Source organism: Acomys minous (assembly GCF_964271855.1).
Source record: "Acomys minous genome assembly, chromosome: 19".
NCBI classification, from domain to species: domain Eukaryota; kingdom Metazoa; phylum Chordata; class Mammalia; order Rodentia; family Muridae; genus Acomys; species Acomys minous.
The window spans coordinates 15,105,839-15,124,610 of record NC_140499.1 but is presented as its reverse complement, the minus strand read 5'-3'; the positions used below and the strand labels follow the sequence as shown (position 1 = coordinate 15,124,610).

The window sequence follows — 18,772 nt, the reverse complement described above, 5'->3', positions numbered from 1 at the left end:
TTTAATCAATCGACTGATTGATTGTGCTCACCATATGGCACACAGATGCCTGCAGTGGCCAGATGGGCGTGTCTCGTTCCCCTGGAACTAGAGGCAGGGAGGTGTGATCCAATGACGTAGATGCTGGGAACAGCAGCAGTGTCCTTAGCCACTGGGCCCTGCGCTCCTCTGCCCTTCATTTTCCGTATTGTGCCTCGCTTTTCTTCATAGCCAAAGGTCAATCTCAGTATCGGTGGCCCAGTGCCTGTCAGCTGCTGGAACATGCCTCAGAGGGTAACAGCTCCTGCGCTCCCACCTGAATTTACCCCCAAATATCACAGCGGAGACCAACTCAGTTGAGGGTTTTTGCAAAAGTTTTGATGTTGTTCTTGTTGTTGTCGTTTTCGACATGGGCTCTCTGTAGTTCTGGTTATCCCAGACCTGGTTATGAGGACCAGGCTGGCCTCGAACTGACAGGGATCCGCCTGCTTCTGCCTCCCGAGGTGCGGTGAAAATGTTCTATTTATCGCCTGGGAAGTTTTGAGGAGGGCAGAATGGCAAAATGCATCATTTATTGTTTTCAACAAATATTTAAAGTTTCATAGAAGGTAAGGAGATTAGACGCACGGGTCTAATAGGAAGCATAACATGTTTCTGATTGTATGAGTGGAAAAGGAACCACTAGGTTCCTGAGAACAGCCCAGCCAAGGCAGTCTGGGACTGCAGTACCCCGATGCTTCCACAGGGGGCCGCTCCAAGCTCATCACCGAAAATCCCACGCGGTTCTGCTTCAGCAACAGCTTAGGCAGAGAGAGCTATGCATCTCCACTCCTAGCAGGGATTTTGACGTGCAATTAAAAGCACATTAGCAGGGCACTGTGTGAACCAGGCAAAACCATTTTAGCATCAGTGCCTACGACGCTAGCAGCCTCTTCTAAATTACTGCACGTTTACAAATGCAATAGAAATGTGTTACATTTGAAAACAAACTTCACCTAGGATGCTTGTGTCTCCTTTATACAAAAGACAGATTAGTTTTGGAGACAATAATTTGCATTTGAAGTTAAAATATGCTTTATCGGAAGATTATAGTCAGCCCACCTCAAAATCTCACGTCCTCACCTGACTGGGTAGTATAGAATTCAAATTATATCTTGTGCAAACAGAGTTACAGGTAAACGTGCCTCGGTACATCTCAGTATCCTCATCCATGTTTTAGCACGGAAATCCCAGAATGTGTCCGTGGTTCCCACAGCATGTCCAAGTCAGCAGCAGGAGCAGCGGCGGTGGTGGCAGTGGTGGCGGCGGAGTAAGCTGGGACTCTGTGCCGCGTGATGGTTTCAAATATGTCAGTGGCCTTTGATACTCCCATCTCTGGTTAGGGACAGACAATCTTGGAAGACCCCAGTGGGACAACTTGGCCAAAAGACCCGAGAGCAGAGAAGGTACTGCACAGAGGACACGGAGCTAGCTAGCAGACAGCAAGGCGACCACAGAGCCGAGTGAAGGGCTAATCATCCAGGCGAACCTCAATTTGTAGCCATTCTGTCGCAGACTCCGCACTGCTGAGATTGCACGCACGGACAGCCATGCTGGGTCACAAAGGCCTTATGTGTACAATTTCAATACCGTAAGATATCACATCACGTTGTCAACTTAAAAAATGAGAGCATATTTAAGCATGGTGTGCCACACCGTTACCCTGTCCTCTGGGAGGCAGAGGTAGGAGAACGGCTTGTGAGTTCAAAGCCAGCCTTGTCTGCGTACTGAGTTCTGGACAACCAGAGCAAAAGGCGAGACCCTGTCTCAAAAAACAACCTCCCCCCAAAATGTGCATATTTCAATGGGTTATTTGGCTGTTATGTTTCTAGACTACTGCTTGTACGCTAGAAAGCTGAGCGTTTGTGCCCACCCACGCAACGGTGTCACGGTACTGCTGCCTCCGCATTTACACTACGCTTTCTTCAGTTATACTTCGCCGTGAGAATTTTCTAATGACATTGAATATTTTTAGAAAAAAAATTCAGGGTCTGCATCCATTTATTTAGCATCGTGCCAACTGTGGAGCAGGAGGGTTGCTTCTGGTTTCCACAGTAGCATATGGACTGTGCTCGTGTAGGCGCGTGCCTGCCGGCCTGCTGCCTGAGGAGTCTCTGTAACTCGGGTTTGATGGATTGATGCTCTACCATGGCGCATGCGTCGGAGCACTTAACAGGAGCTCAAGAAATCGTGATGCAATAACGTCAACAAAGGCATTTGAGTTTCTGTTTTGTGAATTGCTCATCCGTGTTACTCATTAGCATTGCGACCGTTGTATCTTATGGGTATGTAACTTGGTTTATCTAAGTATTTAACCTTCTGTTTGGTACACGTGGCAAACCTTCCTCTCCTTTTCAAAACGCAAGTGTATGAGTAAGGCTGTTTTTTAATGACAATCGTTACCACATTAATTAATTAGAGCCAGTACTCTAATCTGTAAATGTGTTTAAAAATACAGTTTGAAAAGTGCATTTTGCTTTCTCCGGCTTGTCAGGGTTTTCCTTGGACTTGGAGTTCTCCTGGGACATGGGGTGGAAAGGCGAGAGCTATGACAAGTTCTGGGTCTGGGTTGGCAGGTGAAGAAACTGTCTGCCGCCTCCCCCCCCCCCCCCCCCCATCTCGCTGGACAGCTTCATGCCTGCCTTGTTACAATTCGGCAAGAGGTGAGGAAGGATTTTTACTTCTAACGGTTTTCTATGACTACTGCCTTCCCACGAAAACATAAAGCCTCAGTGTCTTTCCTGGTCTGATTAAAACGACAGTGTTGGGGGCGGGGGGCTTGAGATGGAAACAAGATGCAGTTTCAAATGTCACCTTGACTTACTGTGAGAATAAAGCCACTGTAAATCGAAAACACTGTGAATCAAGGTGAAGACCAACAGAGCCAAAAGGGCTAAGAGAGGCTTCCCGAGACTGAAGGCACCAACCAAGGACCGAGCGTGGACTGGACCTACGCCCCTACGCAGATGTAGCCAATGGGCAGCTCAGGCTTCATGTGGGTCCACTAGTAAGGGGAGCGTGCAGTGTATGTATGGGCGGGGGTGGTGTGTGTCTCTGACATGGACTCTGTTGCCTTCCTCTAGTGGGACTGCCTTGCCAGGCCACAGGGAAGAGGATGCAAGTTGATGAGCTGGGGTGGATGGGAAGGCAGGCTCCTCTGGTCTGAGGAATAGGAGAGGTGGGCTGGGGGGAGAGGAAGGGAGGGTAGGACTTGGACGAGAGGAAGGATGAAGGGTGCAACCAGGATGTAATATGAATAAGTAAATTAATTAGGAAATTAAGAATGCATGTACTATCCCTATCCGCGTGCTCAGGACCCCTACATGGGATGCTGGTTGGAAACACTGAACACAAAGCTGCATGTAATAAGGTGCTGAGTATCTTCTGTGATTTGTTGACTACTGACGTGAGCGTGGAAAACAGCCTGATTATGTGGGTGCACTTTCGCACCACTGAAGGGTCAAAACATCCTAAATCAAATCTCTGCAAATCAAGGATTCTCTACCACTTCCTGAGAGTGGGCACTGGGCTAGATTCCCAGAGTTGCCATGGCAAAATACCAGAGACTGGGAAACACAAGTTGTTTTTCTCGGGTCTGGGGGTTGGAAGTCCAAGGTCAAGGGATGGTTAGGTTTGGTTTCTTTTGTGGCTTCCGTCTTTGGCTTGCAGATGGCTCCGTTTGCCCACACATGTGCTTCTGTCCTTTGGCCCCCACTTCCCTCTTGTGAGGTGGTCTCCCTATGTGGCCCAGGCTACTTTCAAACACACAGTCCTCCTGCCTCAGCCTCCGTAGTGCTGGGATTATAGCTGTGGTCATCATCCCAAGCAAGACCTCATTGAAATCGGATCAGGGTTTTGAAGCACTAACTACACACACTGCTGTTCTGACTCAACTTCTGTGGGTGATTTCAGCTCCTTAGCATGGAACACTGCATAACTAAAAGGCTAGACTTTCTCAAGGTAAACTTGCTACACTCAATCTTTTCTCTTAGAAGCTGTTATCAGTCAGTGCCTTGTTGTCTATTAATACAGTAACTGAAAGTCTGGAGGCAGACAAGCCACTTCCTCTTGTGAGTTTCTCCTCTTCAGCAGGAACGGCTACCACCTGCCCTCTGACTGACTATCCATTTTTTTTTTTCTGTTGAGTTTCGATTTGGTTATGCCTGTGACATTAATGCAGAAAAATAGACTGTCTCTAGTTGACAGAGCTTTGACCTTTGCTTTTGTGTAGTCTGTCTATATGGCTGTGACTCTGCAGCACGCTGAGCCTTCAAACCATCACCCCAGGGACATTTGAGGGAGATGTTTGCAATCATCTGTGATGTGTTTTCAGCTTATTGTGGGTGGGGACTGTGATGAGAGAGGAAAGCATTGCTTGAGAAGGGGAGGCAGGATGGCGGGGAGGGATGGGAGGTTGGCAGCAGCCCACAGGGGTTGGTCTCTGCTTCTGGCATTGACATTGTGTCTGCTGTGACACAGGAAGGGGAAGATCCTCTTTCCTCTCGCCAGCCGACCCGATGGTGAGTATGGGTCCAGCCTTTGCTCTTTACGATCAGTCCCCAACCCTGAAGTTGTGGCAGTCTTAGTGCATTTGTTGTTCTGGTTCAGAGGAAATATCAACTCCTAGCATTTTCTTGCTACAACAGCTACACCTTTCATGATCTTATTTTCTTACACATATAAGCACAAAGCAAATAAAATATTATGTAATCCCACCAACCGGAAATAAGCAGAGATAACCTATTCTGAACAATTTCCTCTACAAATTATCTCATGAAATTTTATTTAGGCATAGCATTTAATATTAGCCATTACAATCCTCTATAATATTATTCTGCCAAGCTAACTATATTCTACTGGATGGATGGACCATACCACAGCCTATCCTGCCACATTCCTTTTGTTTGACCTTTAGGATTATGTCCAATTTTTCCCTGCATTTCAGAGAGGGCTGTAATAAGCATCTTTCTACAAAAATATCTGTAATAACTTCCCAAGACTCAATTACAGAATTGGAGTTTCTGGTCCGACATCTGTCTGTGCAGCATTGGTTCCTCACAGGCTAGCTAGCCACCAGAAAGATGTGAGGATTTATATTCCAATGCACAGACGGTGAGGGCTCCCATTCCTCTGCTCATCCCCAGGCCACAACTTGAGCTTTAGGACCAAACTTTCACTTGCTCACCTGCCAATTCCCGAGTGCTGCTCTGCTTAAAATGTTGAATGTCCTCAAATATCCACATGGTGATCTAGTGGGTGGGTCTAGTAAGAGATGCTGTAGACCTATATAGATAGAGTAGGGCCCCCAAAGAGATCTGTAGGCTATTTGGGGTGTGTCACAGGAGAGGATCACTGTGACACCTTGGACCCTCCTATCTGTTCCTCGCTTCCTGAGTGCAGAATTGCCTCATGAGAAGTTCAAAGCAGTGCTCCCCACCACTGTGGACTGACATAGTCTCCAAAGCTATGGATAAAAATAAACCTTTCCTCATAGTATGTTAATTACATCAGATGTTTTGTCATAGTTCGAGGAAGCTGACTAATATGCTGGGCGCTATTCTAAGCATGAAAAGATAGTCATGATCAACACAGACACAAAATCTCCTTGTTTTATGAAGCTAACAGAAGGTATGTGAGATGTTTATCATTATAAAGTAAAATAAGGCAGGGCAGGAATACAAGGTGCTTTGGCTGGGGAGGTATTCAAGTCGCCACTGAGGCAAGGAAGTGGATTATGAAAGGGCCTGAGAAGGTGTAAAGGAGGCCTGAGCATCCCTAGGGGTGAGCTTTCTGCCAGTGCAAGTGTCCTGGCCTGTTCAGGAAGCAGTCACGAGACTGGTAAGGCTGGAATGGGATGATAAATAGGGAGTGTGAGGTGAGGTAGGGATATTTACGCCGCTGTAAACACCATGGTAGTCCCTGTCCTGGAGAGGGCGTGTGAGCTGAGGAGAGACACCATGCCATTTGTGGGTAAAAGGATTTCTCTGGATGCTGTGCTGAAAAGAGATCGAAGGAAGAACAGGGTAGGTGTGGTATATGGGCTGATGGGAAGGCTACTATAATACATGCATATACCATTTAATAATGGGTACGTGTTCCGGGGTACCTGCTGTGTGAGTCAACATCACAGGATATACCTGCACAAATGAAGTCAACTGCACCACTGGGTGACATGACCATACACTGTATGTATGGCCTGTTGTTGACCCAAACCATCATTATTTTTGTGTATGCTATAATTTAGAAGGTGGGGGGGGTTTGGTAATTTAGAGTAGTGTATTAAGCACAGTTGATAGAAAATGATCTCAAGCCAAGTGCAGGGAAAATAGGGACTCATCATAAGAAAAGCAGAGGACTCAAGGTCCTGACCTGAGCAGTTTGGAGGGATGGTTTTCCTAATCACTGAGGTGAGGGATATAGCATGAGACCAGGCTTAGAGGAAGACTGGATGCTCAGGGTGGACATTGCTACCCAAGATGCCTCAGATATGTATGTGGAGTTGTCTGGAGGAGCTTTGCACGTGTGAATCTGAAGTTAAGAGAGGAGGTCAGCCTGGGGGTTGTTGTATGACACCCACATCCCCATCCGCTCACCCCAGACAGCGAGCCCATGACAGACCAAAGACGGCACCTACCAGCCAAGTCTAACTTCCTGAATGAGCCATGAGCTTTATTGGGGTTGCTTACAGGAGCAGAAATGACTCAGCAGCTGCATCAGCAAAGCTGACCTCAGCATCCCTAACAGCTCACAAAAGCTGGGAACATGGAGCACACTGCACAGCGTGCAGGCAGCTCGGAGGGTTGGAGAGTGGACTCATCAAGAGAAACCTCTTGCAGGAAGCTGGCTGATTTCTGCTTCTTCTAGGCAGCTAATCAGGCCTTAGGGTCTTTTCTGTAGCTTGGCTCTCTGAGAGACGTCTTTGCAGCTTGCCTTGTTTACTCTGGAAGCTTGAGGGCCTAGCGAATCTGCTCAGTTTCAGGAACTTCCTGAAGCTGTTTTTGTTGTTGTTGTTGTTGTTGTTGTTGTTGTTGTTGTCCTCATTGTTTACCTCCCTGTTTAAGGAGCTTCCCTGTAGGATGGAATGTTTCAGTCTCTGAGGAAACTGTTACACAACACAGACGGGTGAGATTCAGGGAGAACTGTCCTTGTCCAGTGTGGTATAAGCTGTTGGCGGGTGGGAACAGTCCAGGGAGAAGGAAAACCGGAGATACCAAGGAGGCGACACTGGAGTATTCAGTAGGCAAGAAATAATGGGGTATAGAGCCCAGCACTGGGTTTAGATGAGAATGCAAGTCATTCATCCAGCGCCTCAGGAGGAAGAGCAGAAAGGGGGCATGAGCACACAGCAAGTGGCTGTACGGGAAAAGATCTTTGCGGAACGTCTCTTTAATTTTCTTCTAGTTTCTCAGGGAAGTAGCAAAATAAAAGATTATGCACTCAGGGTGAGGAACTTGGAGAGATGCGTGCGGAGCACAGACCTCTTGTGGTGATGTGAGGCAGATGAGGGGACTAATGCTGAGGACCAGGACAGGGAGGTGTCGCTATACATGGAGAGAGTGTAGACTCCCAGGGTGCTTTGCACGCAGACATGCAGAAGGTGTTGGCAACTCTGCAGTGGGGGCAAGGGAGATGGGAGGATGAACAGCCACCCTGTCTTGAAAAGCTTCCTAAAGGGCAGTACGTTTTAACAGGGCCACTCAGAAGGAAACGGAAGCCTGAGCCTTTATATTTTGGCCAAACAATTAAGTGCATTATAGCATTTTTTTTAAATCTGAAAATCCACTATGAGTATTCTGGCAACCTTTGGCTTAGCGTGCAATGGTTGATAAATAGCACAAACGATTTTGAGATGCTGCCAGTCTGTGTGAAGTATACCCTCATTTTGCAGTGGAAGAGATGGAGCCCCAGAAAGGTGGATGGGGCTAATTACAAATGTCAGAGGAGGGGAAATCAAATGAAAGTTGTTTTATTCACGTACAGTAGTTTAAACCTTGGATTGTTGAACATTAGCTGCATTCTTACTTTGCTTTTTAGAACAGATTCTCTAAGTAGATATGTAAATGCATTTGACAGTGTTTCTGCACAGCACACTAATAGCTGTTGATTGTCAAGGCCCCTTCTAAATATGTACAAGGACCTTACAATGGTGGCAGCCTCTGACGTGGGGTCAGGAGGCTTCAGTTCTTCTAAGGAAATGGAGTAGTGCAATGCTCTGTACTTCTGCTGCTAGTGGAAAAATTAAAAAGCAAACATCCCCTTTGCAACCCTGATTTATGGGCTTGGGGAGATGACTCAGTAACGTGCTTGTTGTGCAAGACCTGATTTAGGGCCCCAGACCCACAGAAAAGCAGCTAGTTGGTGGTGTGCACATGTAATACTAGCCTGGAGACGATGGGAAGATGGCTCCTGGCTTCACTGCCCAACCAGCCTCGCTCTCACGGAGCTCCAGGCCAACGAGAGCATCCTGTCTCTCAAACCAGGGTGGATGGCAGTCCTGAGAAGTGACACTCAAATATGACCTCTGGTGTCCACAGACATCTGCACACACACATACATACACATGTACTTAAACATATACACAATATATACACAAATACATACACAATACACATAAATACACACTATCTCCACACACACACACATACATACATGTACATACACGTACATACACATATAACACAAATACATATACACACATAATGCATTTACACATACAAACATGCATACACATATGTATACACACATATACATGGAAACATACACATGTACATGCATATTAATACATACCTACACACAAGCACACTTACATTCATACATATACATATACACACATAAACACATATACATATACACATTCACACACAAACATAATATACACATAAAACATGTACACATACACACAAACGTAGACACACACACTAGAGTATGAAAGTTTCACATAGGATTCTACTGCTTTGGTTCACAGCTCACTATGGTCTTTGATACTGGATTTCATTACATTTCTAAAAAGAAAGTGTGCTCCGTCCTGGCCACTCTTGTACCTAGAATGTGGCAACTTTCCCTAAAATGCAAACGGCACTAGAGATAGTTCATATCTTTAATTTACTGCCTTCACATTGTTTGTTAGTTGTTAGCTTGAAAAGATATTTACTAACTGTTTTCTAAATGTCCAGATTGCTTCTAGGAGGGCTTGGTCTTTTCCACTTGAGCATCAGTCCTTTGAGGGCAGCAAAGATCCTCTACCTCTGAGATGTTTCATGCAGCACCTGCTGGTATATATAGCGTCCATTTGTGGATATTAGAGGAATGAAGGGTAATACAGTCCTTAAACCTCAGTTATCGGTGCATTTGAAAGCCATGCTTTCCCCTGTGCAGTAGAAGCAAGGGTGTGCCCAGCAGCACTGTTGTGAACTCAGTCATCCACCTCTGACAGTTCACTATCTAATTAATTAATCATTTGATAATTAAAATGACCTCCTTTTGGCTGATATCGGATCCCAAGGAAGGCTCCAGAGAAACTTGACACATTAAATTGTGCCCTGTTCCATTGCGACAACCCTACAGTTTAGGACACGATGTCATATCTGATCACATTGTGGTGAAAGTTGAACAAGATAGGAACTTATTAGGAAAAGCCAGTATTAGACTTACACAAAGTCATTGATTAGCCACTGCTTCAAAGTGAAAGCCATTGGGTAAAGTCTCCACCAGCGAGCCTCAATGAACAGCAGTTGTTCAGGTGACTTTCTGCTTCTTGAGGTAGGGTCTCCATTTGTTTCCACTGTAAGATGTGCTGGACCACTCTGGACAACGTACTGTACTTTTGCACTCGCCATCACCTTAACAATGGGAGAAAACTAGAACACAGATTCCATAGATGGGTTTAGGACACACCATTTTTTGCCCTTTATTTGCAAAATAATAATAATAATAATAATAATAATAATAATAATAATAATAATAATAATAATAAAAGAGTTACAAGTGCAATAGAAATCTACAGGGAAACCTAAGCCTTAAAGCCTCCCTCGGGCCCCTGTTTCCACAGCAGCCTCAGCCGCCGCCGCAGCATTGTGGCTTTTGTGTTCTAGAAATGTGTTCGGTTCTAAGATGGTAAACTGACCTCCACATTGTTACAGGTACAGTGGGACACACCAAATTGGTGGGAACACAGTTCACCTCAAAAACTTCCTGTGCTAAACATTTTAATATGGAGTATGTATGGGCCTCAAAGCATGGCTCCATTGTGAGGTAGCGGAGTGTAGGGAGGGCTTTCAAAGTGACAGTGGCCCATGGTTGACATGCTGGGACTCAAATAAGCTACAGAAGACATGGGTGTCCTCGCAAAGGGGGATATTGGCTTTCTGTATATAATTAATAACAAGAAAACTGTATCCTGACTTTAAGGTCTGCAGTAGCATCCTGGAACAAAAAGGACCATAAATTAACATCAATTATGTATTAAAACTCCAATTAACCTGGCTGACACTGATATACTGTAACACGGCACATTTAGATAAAAGAAAAACTCTCTAATTACTCGGAACAGGACCTTCTGACCCACTCTGCTCTTTTATCCCAAGTCCAACCTCATGAAGAACCAAGTGAGGGGGGAGGGAGCCTCACACAAGGTGACAATGCCACACCAGAAGTGTCCCCTGAATACCCTTTCTCCATCAGGCATTCCCATAGGAATGCTTTATCGCGCTTGCGTCCTTAACAACAATTGCAGCCACTGCAGAAGGTCATTTTAATGTCAAACAGGGGGTGTTCTTTGAGATTTTTTCCCCTTGCAGCCCACTCATCATCAGGCGTACTATGGAGACATAAGGGCCCTGTTCCTTCCAGTCCTCTACTCTGCTTGGCCTCTTTTTTAGGAAAAATCTCCTAGGAGACCAGTTCACGGGTAGGTCCCAGTCCTATGTGTACTTCTCCCTGCCCTGCAAGTCTTTTGACTCCTCCTGGTTTCCGTTTGACTTGGGAAGCAGGCTAGTTCCATTCCCCTTTTGGTTTCTAAGTAGCTCTCTGGATTTTGTTCATCTCTGGGCTCTGTCCACTGCCTGGTCGTCTCCTTCAATTCTCTAGGTCCTCATGTGCTTCCCAATGTGGCTTGATCACCTGGCTTTGGCCACAGTTGCATATGCACCCACGTCTAGGTTGTACACTGTGTGCCAAAGTATCTCTCTGTTTGAAGATGAGGAGATTAAGGTGAAGATGCTCACAGAATGGACAAAACCAACCAAACAACCAAACAACCAACCAAACAAACAGAAGGCAGTGGTGTGAGTAGCTACATTGGGGATGAAGAGAACTTTCTAGGAGCTCAGGAGACAAAGCAGAGAAAACAGGATAAAAATGTGGTTTCCCCAGTGTCCTGGCTGGTATGTCCCTACTGCAGCCTTTTCTCGAGACAGGGTCTTCTAACAGCTAAGGTTGTTCTTGAACTTGCTGAGCATGACCTTGAGTTTCTGCTCCTCCCAGCTCCACCTGCAGTGTCCTGGGGTTACAGGCAGATACTCCCACGCCTGACTTATGTGGCACTGGGGATTGGTTCCTGGGCTTTGTGCACGCGGGCAAGCTCCCGACCGACTGAGCTACGCTCCCAGGCCCCTGGTCTTTTCTGGACATCTCTCCGAAGTCTGTTCTCTAGCTCACCCTCTGTGGGGGTGCCACTTACTTAATCTGTGCCATTTACCATGTGTTCAGCCAGGCTTTCCTGCTCACCCTCTTGCCACTGCACACACGCACGCACACGTGGGCATGCACGCGCGCGCGCGCGCGCGCACACACACACACACAACTGTATAAGGAATAAATACTTTCTTCAAGCTCTTCTCTTCCTACATCCCAAATGAGACCAACTTTTTATAGATACAAGTGAACTCAGCTTTTAGCCAAAAACGAAATTTAAAAAAATCAAGAAATGCATCTAAAAAAAGCAGAATTTCTACTTATACATTTGAATAAATATATCCAAGTTCCTTCAGGGCCACAGATATATGTGAATAGATACTTAGATCTATCTGTGGACTAACTATCTAGAACAGATGATTGTGAATAGAGATGGAAGCACATATATATATAAATGTGTACACACACACACACACACACACACACACACACACACACACATACAGAATTTAAAATGTTGTCAACATGGGTGGGGGAAATGAAGATATCACCCAGTATAACACTTTGTGGTCAGAGGAGAGTGACGGTGGGAGCGCACAGGCAGATGCTGTTAGCTAGTCTGAGGTTTGAGCTGGCCTGCTAGGGAGAGAAGCCACTCTGCAGTGAGGGGGAAGCAGTTACTCACTCCGTGGCCAGGGAAAGCAGCCCCAGGAGCTGGCTTTGAAAGCCAACTCTCTGCCCTCAATCCGTTTTGGACTGTGAGCTCAGGCCCAAGGCTTGCAATCGTTTTCTTGTCCCCGATTTTGTGTTTTTCTGACCTAGATTTGAAAACTCCACTGCCTTCCTCTCTGACCTGACTTAATTCTGCCCTTGTCGGCTTTCAGTGGAAACCTCAGTTCAAGGATAAGCAGGAAGTCCTTCAAGTTTGCAAACAGAAGAGCAAGTTACATAAAGAATGGCCCCGGGCTTTCCCTTTGAAACATGAAAGCCTGAAGACAATGGAATACAACATCCACAGAAGGCCGAGACAAAATTATTATAATCTGATTTATATGAGAGTGAGGAAAAAAAAACCCGCAACAAGCCTGGGAACCTTTGCCCCCAAACAACTGATGTAAGCCCCTGAGATCTCTCACCTGGCGGACACCCGTAGCCTTTCGCAGGAGTCTTTTCTCCCACAACAGCCAGGAGACCCTTTTGAGAACAATTGTCAGATCACGGAACTTCAGCGCTCAGAACCCCTTAGCAGTTCCCAACTCCCATCTGCCCTCTGCCCGCTTCCCTCAGCAGGGGATGAACTTTGCCACTGCCATGGATGCCTGCTTGTGAGGATTTGCCTGGCCTCGGGCCTTTGCTTAGCTGTTATCTATTATAGAGGCCCCTCTAGCCTACTATGTTTTAATTAAATAACAGTCTTCTTGTTGGTCACTCTGACTCTTGTTCCCCTCCCTGCCCCCCCCCCCCCGCGCTCATATTCACCATTCTTTGCTTTACTGTGTACTTATTTTAAGTTTCACTTTCTGTCGTGTTTGGGGATGGAACCCGGGGCCTCAGGCCTGTGGCCATGGCCTCGGCTCCTTGCTCATGATATTTCTCTCCTGGTACGATACCGGCACCTTGAGCGCAGAGGGTTGGTTTGTTCTCTCTTACCACCTAGAAGCCACCCTCATGTTATCCGCAGCGTGCCAACGCGCTTTCCTGCTATGAAGGAAGAGGAAGAATCTCCTATATTCAAGAAACTAGGGAGTAGCACCCCAACAGACCTCAGTTACAGTCTTGGGAAAGAGCCTCATATCACCTAGAATACAATTAAATCAGACCCTCAGATTTCTTGTCACCCAAAGGAATTAGCATTTCTAATAAAAAGTCCTGGGATCTGAGTACTCCACACCATAGTACCAAATGTTTCCAAAGGCTTCTTGTATTTCCCATAAGGCTATTCTGGATAACTCTTGTGAAGCCAGTTTTATATCAAAAGCATATGAACATACTTTAATATCAGTAACCACGGGGTATCTATGTGTTTGAGTTAATATACTTTCTACTGATGTAACATGTTTGTCTAGTGATCATCTGTTATACAATTTATCATGTCACTGTCATGTAAATATCATCTATCTATCATTTATCCATCATTTGTCATCCAATTTATCATTAGCTAGCTATCACATGGACATCTATCATCCATGTATCTGTCTACTATATATGTATGCATCATCTACCCATACATATATCCATATATGTATTATCTGTCTATTGATCATTTATTTTCTAATTAGATTTTAAGAGAGATTTGCAGTATAAGCTTTATATGCAGACGCTTGAAATAAGACAAGTTTTATTATCTTATCCATCCTTTAATTACCCATTTTCATTATAATTTTTATTCCAGTTAGTCCAGTTGTGCTCTCCGTACTAAGCTCATTTTATGCGCAGACAGATGCAGCTGGAAATGCATAGACATAATGCTGCACTTGTTAAAATGAGCCTCTCTATTCATTTCAAAGAAGGGGGAGAGGAAAGGGCTAGAGTCTCACTGGTAGCGTTCATGGGAAGCATACTAGGATTCTGTGCCTGGCATTTAGTGGAAAGGCAAGTTTCCCTTTTCACCAGTATTTTATGAGAGCATCACTATGTCACAGCCTGGTACCATAACTGACTTCATATTGAATACGTATACTGAGGAGACAGTTAATTGGGTTTACAATATTTCAAGACGTCAGGAATTGCTAAAAATGGTTAACATAAAATATAGTTTGATAATTAAAACAAATAGCTATTTGGAAAATTCAATTATGACCAAAATGAACTCTTAAATGCCAGATCAATAAAGTCCTATCGAGTAAAATAAGATCCTTGAGAACCACATGGCTATAATCTTAGCAGAGACAAAGCGTGTCAAAACATGAAATCATTAAAGAGTAATGAAAGCTTGCTCTGTACACGCTACCTAATCGCTTTGATTCACACTGTGCCTCTCACCAGTGAAATGGATACAATAGCCCAAGACTCCTGGGGAGGCTGCAAGATGAAAGGAGCAGCTCCAGTCTTTGATAAATGGTAAAGGATGCCACTCGAGGAAAATCCACAGAGGCCCAGGGAAGCTGAAGCTACCCAAGCCGGGGAAGCCTGCATGGACATAGGTGGAAGTTTGAGAGACTTATTTTCAAGTATAAGCAAAGATTTGGAGGTGGGGGAAAGCTCGGTGTTTCCAAGGGACAATAAGGGAACATCTTACTGAAGGTGTGGCTTATCCAATGCAAGCCTGACCAGGAGGGTGTTCATCTGGATGGACCAGCAGGAATGAAATCTGGGCCAACACAGAGAAAAGGACAGCTTTCTGTCATTCATTCCACAACTTTGCTTGCTTGCTTCTCATTGTTCCGTTCTTGACAAATAGTTACCTTTATAATGAAATAACTTGGGATATATATAATGTTTGTAGCTGCTGTCAATATTGAGAATGGATGTCATTGCACATTTTTGCATGCCTTTACATAAGTCTTTGCAAGCATGGCTCGTAAGGTCACTTATATTTACTGGCCTTGTTGCAAGTTAAACACTCTGTTCTTGTTGGAGTGTTAGGTGGGTTCTCCATCCCCCCTCCTCTGACATGTCACACTACCATGAGAATAATTCTCAGACATACAATTTGTTTCCTTCACAGGAAGAGTTACTAGCATGACCGCTTGGTGCACAGTGTGTGAATTACTTAAGGTTATTATATTTGTAGATTGCCATATGAACTGTTGCCAGTTTATATTTCCATGAGAAAAAAAAATGGGAGTGTGCATTTCAGCTCATTCTTGGCAGAGAACCGAGCACCGAGCGGATTCGTGGATCCCAGGAAGCAGTTTGGCAGCCCTAGGTGGAGAGACTAAACAATGCCAGGCAGGTGCCACCATCAGGTCTGAACACCCTGATCACGCGTGGAAAGAGAAAGGATGCACCAAGGATGCTCTCCGTCTCTTCTGTCCTTCCCTCCTTCTTAAAAATGAGCCCTTCCCCCTTATTAAAAATACAAATCACCATTGAAATGGGCAAACTCTTGAAATGTAGAATATTGGATTTATACTATTATGTGTAGTACTGCTATCTTTCTTTCATACCCGGATGTATTGTCTTTATTTCTGATTTTCTTTTCAGAAAAGAATTATTGACTATATGTTATAGCTAGATTTTTAGGTTTAAGGATTATTTTCAACAGAGTAGTGACTGGATTCATTACAGATGTCATGTGCATTCATTGCAGATGTGCATATATGTGTGTGTACACATCCACACACACACACTCATAGACAGACAAATAAATGGTCATTGTACTTCTTAAAGTTAAAGAATCTCAACATTTCTAAATAAGATGTGCAGGTTTTTTTTATTCCTTCCTTCTTCTTTCTTCTTTCTTTCTTTCTTTCTTTCTTTCTTTCTTTCTTTCTTTCTTTCTTTCTCGCCTCTCTCTTTCTCTCTTTCTCTTTTCTTGAGATATGGTCTTATTTTTAGCACAGGCTGGCCAAGAACTCATTTGATGGCCCAACCTTACCTCAACCTCAAGTAATTCTCCTGTCTCAGTCTCCCAAGTGCCAAGATTGTAAGTGTGAAAGCATGAACTGCTTTGCTTAGCTTCTGGGATCTAAGAGGAGGAAAGTTGAAAATAAAGTAGGCAAATAAAATTTCGCCTCTGTATACTGTATTCCTCTATGCATAGGTGGTAGTGACTTGCCTTGCTGGTAATGGACTCCCTTTAGTTTGTGCCTATCTTGAAATGTCTCTGTTTCTCTGTCAATTTTACATTATAGCTCTGTTGGCTACATCAATCTTGATGATCAGTTATTCAGGTTCAGGGCTTCTGCTCTTGAGCGTCTGGTCTTCTGATGTGTTTGCTGTTGCTGATGAGCTGGTGTTTGCATGAACAACTGTAACACATCACAGAAGTCCCTTCCCAAGGTCTGCTCGGCTTCTGCATGCATCACTGGCTGGGTGCTTATTTCTTTCGTTAGGTTTGGTCATTTCCCGGCTGTGGCTGTGTAGTACAGATTCCCTCTGCCTTTGGCTTTCTCTCAGACCCTTCTGCTATTCTGCGGGATGTGGCTTTGATCTCTTGATCACCAGGATTCTTGGGCATTGTGGTCATGATATTTATCATTTTAATAGCTGTTTGAATATAGTATTTTATTTTACGCTACAACAGCAGTACCACCTGGAGGCCACCTGGAGGCAGCCCCAGCCTATCACCTCTCTCAGATAGCATTTTTCTGCCTCACTAGTTAGTTAACATTCTAAGCATTTTTTCTTTTTAGTGTATCTTTTGTATTTACCTCAAGATCTTTGTGTGTTCATCTATGGGCTCCATCTTTAAATTGGCAGGTTTTTTTTTTTTTTTAAAAACCCTTTTATTTTAAAAATATTGGAATGTTTTCACTTGCTTCTTTTGCTCCAATTTTTCTTCTCTGACCTTTAAAGAGGCTATAATTTAACTACCTTAAATATGCAACAGAGGCCAAGGTTGCTGTTTTGTCCCAAGGATTTTCAATCAGCTACTGATCAGAATCACCTGAGAGATTTGACTTTACTCCTCTCCAGGCTGCACCATCTGGGGAGTCTGTTTAAAGTCTGAGGTGCGGCCTAGGCAGTGGCATATTTTACAAGTTCCCAGGTGACATGAGTATTTTTGGGGTATCAAGATTTTCCCATTTTCCTTCAGTGTCACCATAACTACGTCCAACACCATGAGATGTTACCTCTTATTTGTCCCTCTAACAAATTTCTGGAATGGGTGTTCATATCATCTCTGCAAGATATGCATCATCCGGCTCCCGGCCTTACACTTCTCTAAGGGGTCACATGCATACCGTATTTCTAGGTGTTTTAGAGCCAAGCATTGTTTAGAGATGGCCTTTTGCAGTTGAATCTGCTAATGGAGTTTGGAATTTTAGGCAGCCCAAGTAATAGTTCCCTTTCACTCTCTCCCTCTCCCTCTGTATGTAAATTTGTATTTGTGTGTGTTAGTGTACTTTGAAAAATTATTTTTACTTTGGGTTCCTTAAATCCCTTTCTTAAGGGCCTGGAGAGATGGCTCAGGGGTTAAGAGCACTGACTTCTCTTCCAGAGGTCCTGAGTTCCATTCCCAACACCCACATGGTGGCTCACAGCTATCTGTGATGTGATCTGATGCCCTCTTCTGGCATTCAGGTGTGTATGCAGATAGAGCACTGTATACATGAAAAAAAAAATCCCTTTCTCCACCCCAATCCCTTTGAACACCCCAACATCAGGTAGGAGAGAGAATGTTAGTGAGGGGTGTCTGTGTAGTTTTTCTTAGCTACTTCCTGCTGTTCAGGGTTGTTGGATTCCTCAGGGCAAGTCCAATCCTCCTTTCAGGATCTCTCCAAATTCTTCTCAGTAGCCAGAAGCAGCAAGGGGGGATGCGCCAGCAGCCTTCTGCTTTCTGGAAGCCCCAAGTCTCTCTTTGCATCTGGCTTTTACTCCCACTGACAAAGACCAGGTGGTGGTGGAACATGCCTTTAATCCCAGTATTGGGAGGCAGAGGCAGGCAGATCTCTGTGAGTTTGAAGCCAACTTGGTCCATAAAGCAAGTCCAGGTCAAGGCTACACAGAGAAATCCTGTCTCAAAACACCAAAAAACCCAACCCAAACCAAACCAAACCAAAAAACACCCCCTGACAAGGTCCTTCACAGCTGACAAACATCACGTGCCCTTTCAGGAAGCAACTATCAGCTGTGGACAAACTGGAGCAGCCCTCATACCCCACACCTGGGATTAAAACAAAACCATGTTTACATATAAACCAAAACTTCCACAACAGTGTGTATGTATGCTGGCATGCTTCTCTCTCTCTCTCTCTCTCTCTCTCTCTCTCTCTCTCTCTCTCTCTCGTGTGTGTGTGTGTGTGTGTGTGTGTGTGTGTGTGTGTGTGTGTGTAGTGTTATAGATTGAACCCACAGCTTCTTTCATGTCAAGCACATACTCTGCCACTGAGCTGCCCACTCAACCCTCATGTCACAGCTGTGACCCTGGTAATTTGGGTTCATTTCCTTTCCCAGCTCCACCAGATCACTTTTACTTCTCTGAAGGTTTACTCTTGGTGAAGACCCAAGTGATAAG

At 44.7% G+C, this 18,772-nt stretch overlaps 1 long non-coding RNA gene across 2 annotated transcripts; it reads right to left on the bottom strand.

The window, feature by feature from the left end:
- Positions 1-9,185: 9,185 nt before the first annotated feature.
- On the bottom strand, positions 9,186-12,838 carry LOC311590136. 2 transcript variants are annotated; one of them, XR_014776779.1, is made up of 3 exons: positions 12,786-12,838; positions 9,670-9,875; positions 9,186-9,284 (listed from the first exon to the last, which is right to left on the bottom strand). It is a non-coding gene; the product is annotated as an uncharacterized lncRNA (long non-coding RNA). The 2 variants fall into 2 exon arrangements; XR_014776780.1 differs by having other exon boundaries at positions 9,196-9,287.
- Positions 12,839-18,772: the final 5,934 nt, after the last annotated feature.